The sequence below is a fragment of the Gobio gobio genome (genome assembly GCF_949357685.1).
Source record: "Gobio gobio genome assembly, chromosome: 7".
Taxonomy (NCBI): Eukaryota; Metazoa; Chordata; class Actinopteri; order Cypriniformes; family Gobionidae; genus Gobio; species Gobio gobio.
The window spans coordinates 1655201-1665667 of record NC_137103.1 but is presented as its reverse complement, the minus strand read 5'-3'; positions in this window follow the sequence as shown (position 1 = coordinate 1665667).

Below are 10467 nucleotides of genomic sequence, written 5' to 3'. Positions count from 1 at the left end.
GGGAGAATGAGTTCCTCTTCTTCCTCGGACCGTTCCTCTGGGCCGGGGATGCGGGAAAGGGCATCCGCCTTGATGTTCTTGGCCCCAGGTTGGTAAGAGATGTGGAAGTCGAATCTCGTGAAGAAGAGTGCCCATCTGGCTTGTCGGGGGTTGAGTCGTCCTGCCTCGCGGAGATACCCCAGGTTTTTGTGGTCGGTAAGAACCAGAAATGGATGCTTGGCGCCCTCTAACCAGTGCCTCCACTCCTCCAGCTTGATGGCGAGGGGTTCACAGTTACCAATATCGTAGTTGACCTCCGCCGGGCTGAGCTTGCGGGAGAAGAAGGCACATGGATGGAGACGACTGGGGTTCCCCTGCTGCTGAGATAGGACCCCACCCACCCCGGTGGTGGAGGCATCCACTTCGACGATGAAAGGGAGGTCAGGATCGGGGTGGACCAAGAGGGGAGCGGTCGTGAAGGCGTTCTTCAGGGTCTGGAAGGCTTGGGTGGCGGATGGGGTCTAGGACAGAGACTTGGGCTTGTTTCGGAGAAGGCTGGTGAGGGGGCTGGCGATGGAGCTGTAGTTCTGGATGAAGCGTCGGTAGAAATTGGCAAACCCTAGGAATCGTTGGAGTTCTTTCACGGATGATGGGGTTGGTCAGGACAGGATGGCTTCCACCTTCCTCTCATCCATCCGGATGCCAATGTGATCAATGATGTAGCCGAGAAACTGCACTGAGGGCTGATGGAAAGAGCATTTCTCGGCCTTAAGGTAGAGCTGGTATTTCCTCAGGCGTTGAAGGACCTCCGCAACGTGACGGCGATGGTCGGCCAGGCTCCGGGAGTAGATCAAGATGTCATCAATGTAGACCAGCACGAACCTGTGGAGACACTCCTCATGTATGAAGTCCTGGAATACAGAGGGGGCGTTGGCGAGTCCATATGGCATCACGAGGTACTCGTAGTGTCCTGTGGGCGTGACAAAGGCGGTCTTCCACTCGTCCCCCTCACGTATCCGGATGAGGTTATACGCGCTGCAGAGGTCCAACTTCGTGAACACAGTGGCACCACGGAGATGTTCCAGGGCAGCTGGGACGAGAGGAAGGGGATATCGGAACTTCACTGTGATGTTATTGAGTGCGTGGTAGTCGATACAGGGCCGCGAGCCTCCATGCCACGAAGAAGAAACTCGAAGCAGCAGGGGAGGTGGATGGACGGATGTAGCCTTGCTCCAGCGCCTCCTTGATGCAATCCTCCATGGCCTTCTCCTCCGGAAGTGAGAGGGGATAGATTTTTCCTTTGGGCACTGGTTCACCTGGCAGCAGATCGATGGCACAATCCCTTGCCGATGAACATCCACCGATCGTCTCTCTACCGGACTCTCGATGGACATGGCACAGACAGGGAGATCTTGGGAACGCAAAGAGGGACGAATCGGTGGAGATGGGAAGCAGTCCGGGAAGCAGTTGTCGCCCCACTTCAGGACTTCTCCCGTTTTCCAGGAGATGACTGGGTCGTGCTGCTCTAACCATGGGCGCCCCAGGATGATGTCAGCGGTGGACTCCTCCAGAACCAGCAGGTTCCGAGTTCCTGCACAGACCTTTCCACCACTTTCTTGAATCTCTCACATTCACGCTCCATACGATACACCAACCGATCTTCCATCCCTTTACCCTTGTTCTGGAACTCTTCTTGTGATCAACATCCACTCATCGTCTTGACACATTCAGCAACCCGTCCTTCCAGCGCACTGACTTTATCAGTAAGTTGTTCTATGAGGTTGATAACAGACTCAGGAAGTGTCTCTCTTTCTACTGCAGGTGGTGGGGGTGGTGGTAAGTTTAAGTCAGGGTCATCATCTATGCTGGCTTCACTTTCATTTTCAGAGTATATGTATAGATCACTATTTCACTCATCAAAGTCATCACGCCTGAGACAGGTTTATTGAGGATGTCCTGTCGATGAGGCAATTATTAGAAATTAATATTATTAGATATGAATATTCGAAAGATCGGAGTCATCACGCCGGAGACAGATTTATTGAGAATGCCGTGTCGGTGAGGCAATTATTAAACAGGAATATTCAAAAATTCGGAGTCACCACGCCGGAGACGGGTTTATAGGGATATTCGTTTCATTCGGGACTGTGATTCAACATATCTTGTTCAGTGCTCAGTCTCTACACTACATTCCCATAATGTTTGCTGGACCAACCTAAAATGTTATTTTTTGGTCCTATTTAGGTCCTTCAATCACATTTCTGTGTGTGAATCAATGTACACATCACATTTCCATATAAAATATGGTTCCCTAAACGTTCTGCGATCATCCTGCATCTCGGAGTGTTTTGGGAATGTAAAATTTCTAGCTGAGAAGTTCCTGTCATTGGAAGAACATGCATTGGGGATTGTGCAGTCTTTGTGCAGGACATCAGATGGTGATCTTGCTGATATGGCGGAGCCTTCCTGAAATGCACTGCGGAGTAAAAACCTCATGATGTAACTCCTCATTCTATGATGGTGTGATGCTGCCAGGGCCAAAGCCTCTCCCAAACACGTGTTGATGATTTCCCATGCAAACCACTGTCTTCTTGCTCTGATTTTGCCTGATTTGTGTAATTAGCTTAGCAAATATTTTATTTCATGAATTTGTAATTGTGCTGCTTTTTGATGAAGCTGATTTAAATACACAAGTGAAATTGGGTGTGTTTTGAGCCCTTAGTCACGGCTATATTTCAGAACATCTTCAGAATCTTCCATTTTTAGCAGCGGATGAGAGGAGCTCATCGTGATCTACACAGCGATGGAAGGAAGACTGATTCAGCTCTTTCTGTTTTCAGGTCAGTTTTTATTACCCTTTATTTTATAATTTTTTTCTTTATTATTTTTTATAAACATTTTAAATACATTTTTCAAATTGTTGTTCATTTTATTACTTAATCATCTGTTTTTATGGTTATTTTTGAATTGCAAAGCACTTTGAATTACCATTGTGCATGAATGTGCCGTATAAATAAACTTGTCTTTTATGAATAAGTGTTTTATAAACATTTAAAGAATAAGAAACTTTATATTTGTATTCTTGTGTCCTTTGTCTATCATATGCATAACATTTTAACGACTCGGCTTCATGTGTTAATAAATTAAATAAGCTCAGAAAGGGAATTATGTATTTATATATATTTATTCATAATTAATCGTAACGTGTTATGACCGAATTATAAATATTTAAAATCACCCAAAAGGGAAATTCCTAACCTAAGTATTTGTACAATATATAAATAATTAATAACAATGGATTTTTACATTAACTATATATATATATATATATATATATATATATATATATATATATATATATATATATATATATATATATATATATATATATATAATTAATAACAATGGATTTTTACATTAACTATATATATATATATATATATATATATATATATATATATATATATATATATATATATATATATATATATATATATATATATATGCTAAATCAGTACAGAACTAGAAAAAAAAGTTTGTTGAGACAAACTTTAAGTTGGCTTGAGAAAGCCTGACCAGAAAGTTTGAAGAAGTTTAAAGAAGTTAGAAGTTTAAAGTAGTTTAAAGTTAGATTGATTGATTAGTTGAAATAAAGAAAGATGAATGAGTTAGAAAGAAAGATGGATTAGATAGAAAGAAAGATACATTAGTTAGACAGAAAAAAAGATGGATAATTTAGAAAGAAAGAAAGATGGATTAGTTAGAAAGAAAGAAAGAAAGAAAGAAAGAAAGAAAGAAGAATTATAAAGAAAGAAAGAAAGATGACTTAGTTAGAAAGAAAGACTGATTAGTTAGAAAGAAAGAAAGATGGACTAGTTAGAAAGAAAGAAAGATGGATTAGTTAGAAAGAAAGAAAGAAAGAAAGAAAGAAAGAAAGAGAGAAAAAGAAAGAAAGATATATTAGAAAGAAAGAAAGATTAGTTAGAAAGAAAGAAAGATAGATCGGTTAGAAAGAAAGAAATATTAGTTAAAAAGAAAGGATTAAGTGGATTAAGAAAGAAAGATGGATTAATTGAAAGAAAGAAAGAAAGAAAGAAAGAAAGAAAGATGGATGGATTAGTTGAAAGAAAGAAAGATGGATTAGTTGAAAGAAAGAAAGAAAGAAAGAAAGAGAGAGAGAAAAACAAAGAAAGAAAGAAAGATTAGTTAGAAAGAAAGATGGATTAGTTAGAAAGAAAGAAAGATAGATCGGTTAGAAAGAAAGAAATATTAGTTAAAAAGAAAGATGGAAAGAAAGAAATGATGAAAGAAAGAAAGATGGATTAAGAAAGAAAGATTGATTAATTGAAAGAAAGAAAGAAAGAAAGAAAGAAAGAAAGAAAGAAAGAAAGAAAGAAAGAAAGAAAGAAAGAAAGAAAGAAAGAAAGAAAGAAAGATGGATTAGTTGAAAGAAAGAAAGATGGATTAGTTGAAAGAAAGTAAGAAAGAAAGAAAGAAAGAAAGAAAGAAAGAAAGAAAGAAAGAAAGAAAGAAAGAAAGAAAGAGAGATGGATTAGTTAGAAAGAAAGAAAGATGGATTAGTTAGAAAGAAAGAAAGAAAGAAAGAAAGAAAGAAAGAAAGAAAGAAAGAAAGAAAGAAAGAAAGAAAGAAAGAAAGAAAGAAAGAAAGATGGATTGTTAGAAAGAAAGAAAGATGGATTAGTTAGAAAGAAAGAAAGATATATTAAAAAGAAATAAAGATTAGTTAGAAAGAAATATGGATTAGATAGAAAGAAAGAAAGAAAGATGGATTAGTTAGAAAGAAAGAAAGAAAGATGGATTAGTTAGAAAGAAAGAAAGAAAGAAAGAAAGAAAGAAAGAAAGAAAGAAAGAAAGAAAGAAAGAAAGAAAGAAAGAAAGAAAGAAAAAAAGAAAGAAAGAAGGATTAGTTAGAAAGAAAGAAAGATAGATTAGTTAGAAAGAAAGATGGATTAGTTAGAAAGAAATAAAGAAAAATTGGATTAGTTAGAAAGAAAGAAAGAAAGAAAGAAAGAAAGAAAGAAAGAAAGAAAGAAAGAAAGAAAGAAAGAAAGATGGATTAGTTAGAAAGAAAGAAAGCTGGATTAGTTGGAAAGATAGATTAGTTAGAAAGAAAGATATATTAGTTAGAGAGAAAGATGAATAAGTTAGAAAGAAAGATAGATTAGTTAGAAAGAAAAAAGATGGATAATTTAGAAAGAAAGAAAGATGGATTATGTAGAAAGAAAGAAAGATGGATTAATTAGTTAGTTAGAAAGAAAGAAAGATGGATTAGTTAGAAAGAAAGAAAGAAAGAAAGAAAGAAAGAGAGAAAGAAAGAAAGATGGATTAATTAGAAAGAAAGAAAGAAAGAAAGAAAGAAAGAAAGAAAGAAAGAAAGATGGATTAGTTAGAAAGAAAGAAAGATAGATTAGTTAGAAAGAAAGAAAGAAAGAAAGAAAGAAAGAAAGAAAGAAAGAAAGAAAGAAAGATGGATTAATTAGAAAGAAAGAAAGATGGATTAGTTAGAAAGAAAGAAAGAAAGATATATTAAAAAGAAAGAAAGATTAGTTAGAAAGAAAGATGGATTAGTTAGAAAGAAAGAAAGAAAGAAAGAAAGAAAGAAAGAAAGAAAGAAAGAAAGAAAGATGGATTAATTAGAAAGAAAGAAAGATGGATTAGTTAGAAAGAAAGAAAGATATATTAAAAAGAAAGAAAGATTAGTTAGAAAGAAAGATGGATTAGATAGAAAGAAAGAAAGATGGATTAGTTAGAAAGAAAGAAAGAAAGAAAGAAAGAAAGAAAGAAAGAAAGAAAGAAAGAAAGAAAGAAAGTAGGATTAGTTAGAAAGAAAGAAAGATAGATTAGTTAGAAAGAAAGATGGATTAGTTGTAAAGAAATAAAGAAAAATTTATTAGTTAGAAAGAAAGAAAGAAAGAAAGAAAGAAAGATGGATTAGTTAGAAAGAAAGAAAGAAAGAAAGAAAGATGGATTAGTTAGAAAGAAAGAAAGAAAGAAAGATGGATTAGTTAGAAAGAAAGAAAGAAAGAAAGAAAGAAAGGTGGATTAGTTAGAAAGAAAGGTAGATGGATTTGTTAGAAAGAAAGAAAGAAAGAAAGAAAGAAAGAAAGAAAGAAAGAAAGAAAGAAAGAAAGATTCGTTAGAAAGAAAGAAAGAAAGAAAGAAATATGGATTAGTTAGGAAGAAGGATAGATAGATAGATGATAGATAGATAGATAGATAGATAGATGATAGATAGATGATAGATAGATAGATAGATAGATAGATAGATAGATAGATAGATAGATAGATAGATAGATAGATAGATAGATAGATAGATAGATAAAACCAGTTTATAGATAGATAGATAGATAGATAGATAGATAGATAGATAGATAGATAGATAGATAGATAGATAGATAGATAGATGGATTAGTTAGAAAGAAAGAAAGAAAGAAAGAAAGAAAGATGGATTGTTAGAAAGAAAGAAAGATGGATTAGTTAGAAAGAAAGAAAGATATATTAAAAAGAAATAAAGATTAGTTAGAAAGAAATATGGATTAGATAGAAAGAAAGAAAGAAAGAAAGAAAGAAAGATGGATTAGTTAGAAAGAAAGAAAGAAAGATGGATTAGTTAGAAAGAAAGAAAGAAAGAAAGAAAGAAAGAAAGAAAGATGGATTAGTTAGAAAGAAAGAAAGATGGATTAGTTAGAAAGAAAGAAAGCTGGATCAGTTGGAAAGATAGATTAGTTAGAAAGAAAGATATATTAGTTAGAGAGAAAGATGAATAAGTTAGAAAGAAAGATAGATTAGTTAGAAAGAAAAAAGATGGATAATTTAGAAAGAAAGAAAGATGGATTATGTAGAAAGAAAGAAAGATGGATTAATTAGTTAGTTAGAAAGAAAGAAAGATGGATTAGTTAGAAAGAAAGAAAGAAAGAGAGAAAGAAAGAAAGATGGATTAATTAGAAAGAAAGAAAGAAAGAAAGAAAGAAAGAAAGAAAGAAAGAAAGAAAGAAAGAAAGAAAGATGGATTAGTTAGAAAGAAAGAAAGATAGATTAGTTAGAAAGAAAGAAAGAAAGAAAGAAAGAAAGAAAGATGGATTAATTAGAAAGAAAGAAAGATGGATTAGTTAGAAAGAAAGAAAGAAAGATATATTAAAAAGAAAGAAAGATTAGTTAGAAAGAAAGATGGATTAGATAGAAAGAAAGAAAGATGGATTAGTTAGAAAGAAAGAAAGAAAGAAAGAAAGAAAGAAAAAAAGAAAGAAAGAAAGAAAGAAAGAAAGAAAGAAAGAAAGAAAGAAAGAAAGAAAGAAAGAAAGAAAGAAAGAAAAAAGGAAAGAAAGAAAGAAAGAAAGAAAGAAAGAAAGAAAGAAAGAAAGAAAGAAAGATGGATTAATTAGAAAGAAAGAAAGATGGATTAGTTAGAAAGAAAGAAAGAAAGATATATTAAAAAGAAAGAAAGATTAGTTAGAAAGAAAGATGGATTAGATAGAAAGAAAGAAAGATGGATTAGTTAGAAAGAAAGAAAGAAAGAAAGAAAGAAAGAAAGAAAGAAAGAAAGAAAGAAAGAAAGAAAGAAGGATTAGTTAAAAAGAAAGAAAGATAGATTAGTTAGAAAGAAAGATGGATTAGTTGTAAAGAAATAAAGAAAAATTTATTAGTTAGAAAGAAAGAAAGAAAGAAAGAAAGAAAGATGGATTAGTTAGAAAGAAAGAAAGAAAGATGGATTAGTTAGAAAGAAAGAAAGAAAGAAAGAAAGAAAGATGGATTAGTTAGAAAGAAAGAAAGAAAGAAAGAAAGAAAGAAAGAAAGAAAGAAAGAAAGAAAGAAAGAAAGAAAGAAAGAAAGAAAGAAAGAAAGGTGGATTAGTTAGAAAGAAAGGTAGATGGATTTGTTAGAAAGAAAGAAAGAAAGAAAGAAAGAAAGAAAGAAAGAAAGAAAGAAAGAAAGAAAGAAAGAAAGAAAGAAAGATTCGTTAGAAAGAAAGAAAGAAAGAAAGAAAGAAAGAAAGAAAGAAAGAAATATGGATTAGTTAGGAAGAAGGATAGATAGATAGATAGATAGATAGATAGATAGATAGATAGATAGATAGATAGATAGATAGATAAAACCAGTTTATAGATAGATAGATAGATAGATAGATAGATAGATAGATAGATAGATAGATAGATAGATAGATAGATAGATAGATAGATAGATAGATAGAAAGAAGAAAGAAAGATGGATTAGTTAGAAAGAAAGAAAGAAAGAAAGAAAGAAAGAAAGAAAGAAAGAAAGAAAGAAAGAAAGATGGATTGTTAGAAAGAAAGAAAGATGGATTAGTTAGAAAGAAAGAAAGATATATTAAAAAGAAATAAAGATTAGTTAGAAAGAAATATGGATTAGATAGAAAGAAAGAAAGAAAGAAAGAAAGAAAGAAAGAAAGAAAGATGGATTAGTTAGAAAGAAAGAAAGAAAGAAAGATGGATTAGTTAGAAAGAAAGAAAGAAAGAAAGAAAGAAAGAAAGAAAGAAAGAAAGAAAGAAAGAAAGAAAGAAAGAAGGATTAGTTAGAAAGAAAGAAAGATAGATTAGTTAGAAAGAAAGATGGATTAGTTAGAAAGAAATAAAGAAAAATTGGATTAGTTAGAAAGAAAGAAAGAAAGATATTAGAAAGAAAGAAAGATGGATTAGTTAGAAAGAAAGAAAGAAAGAAAGAAAGAAAGAAAGAAAGAAAGAAAGATGTATTAGTTAGATAGAAAGAAAGATGGATTAGTTAGAAAGAAAGAAAGCTGGATTAGTTGGAAAGATAGATTAGTTAGAAAGAAAGATATATTAGTTAGAGAGAAAGATGAATAAGTTAGAAAGAAAGAAAGATGGATTATGTAGAAAGAAAGAAAGATGGATTAATTAGTTAGTTATTAAGAAAGAAAGATGGATTAGTTAGAAAGAAAGAAAGAAAGAAAGAGAGAAAGAAAGAAAGATGGATTAATTAGAAAGAAAGAAAGAAAGAAAGAAAGAAAGAAAGAAAGAAAGAAAGAAAGAAAGAAAGAAAGAAAGAAAGAAAGAAAGAAAGAAAGAAAGATGGATTAGTTAGAAAGAAAGAAAGATAGATTAGTTAGAAAGAAAGAAAGAAAGAAAGAAAGAAAGAAAGAAAGAAAGAAAGAAAGAAAGAAAGAAAGAAAGAAAGAAAGAAAGAAAGATGGATTAATTAGAAAGAAAGAAAGATGGATTAGTTAGAAAGAAAGAAAGAAAGATATATTAAAAAGAAAGAAAGATTAGTTAGAAAGAAAGATGGATTAGATAGAAAGAAAGAAAGATGGATTAGTTAGAAAGAAAGAAAGAAAGAAAGAAAGAAAAAAAGAAAGAAAGAAAGAAAGAAAGAAAGAAAGAAAGAAAGAAAGAAAGAAAGAAAGAAAGAAAGAAAGATGGATTAATTAGAAAGAAAGAAAGATGGATTAGTTAGAAAGAAAGAAAGAAAGAAAGAAAGAAAGAAAGAAAGAAAGAAAGAAAGAAAGAAGGATTAGTTAGAAAGAAAGAAAGATAGATTAGTTAGAAAGAAAGAAAGAAAGAAAGAAAGAAAGATGGATTAGTTAGAAAGAAAGATGGATTAGTTGTAAAGAAATAAAGAAAAATGTATTAGTTAGAAAGAAAGAAAGAAAGAAAGAAAGAAAGAAAGAAAGATGGATTAGTTAGAAAGAAAGAAAGAAAGAAAGATGGATTAGTTAGAAAGAAAGAAAGAAAGAAAGATGGATTAGTTAGAAAGAAAGAAAGAAAGAAAGAAAGGTGGATTAGTTAGAAAGAAAGGTAGATGGATTTGTTAGAAAGAAAGAAAGAAAGAAAGAAAGAAAGAAAGAAAGAAAGATTCGTTAGAAAGAAAGAAAGAAAGAAAGAAAGAAAGAAAGAAAGAAAGAAAGAAAGAAAGAAAGAAAGAAAGAAATATGGATTAGTTAGGAAGAAAGATAGATGGATTTGTAAGAAAGAAAGATGGATGGATTAGTTAGAAAGAAAGAAAGAAAGAAAGAAAGAAAGAAAGAAAGAAAGAAAGAAAGAAAGAAAGAAAGAAAGAAAGAAAGAAAGAAAGAAAGAAAGATGGATTAGTTAGAAAGAAAGAAAGATTAGTTAGAAAGAAAGAAAGATGGATTAGTTGGAAAGAAAGAAATATTAGTTAGAGAGAAAGATTAATAAGTTAGAAAAAAGATAGATTAGTTAGAAAGAAAAAAAGATGGATAATTTAGAAAGAAAGAAAGATGGATTATGTAGAAAGAAAGAAAGATGGATTAATTAGTTAGAAAGAAAGAAAGAAAGAAAGAAAGAAAGAAAGAAAGAAAGAAAGAAAGAAAGAAAGAAAGAAAGAAAGAAAGAAATTTGGGTAAGAAAAATAATAATAAGTTTATTAGGATTTCAGTAAGTTGGCTTTCTCAAGCCAACTTAATAACCTTTAAAGAATTAATTTCAAATTGACTGATCCGTTAGTCCGATATCAATTCTCATGAAGTTTTATTCT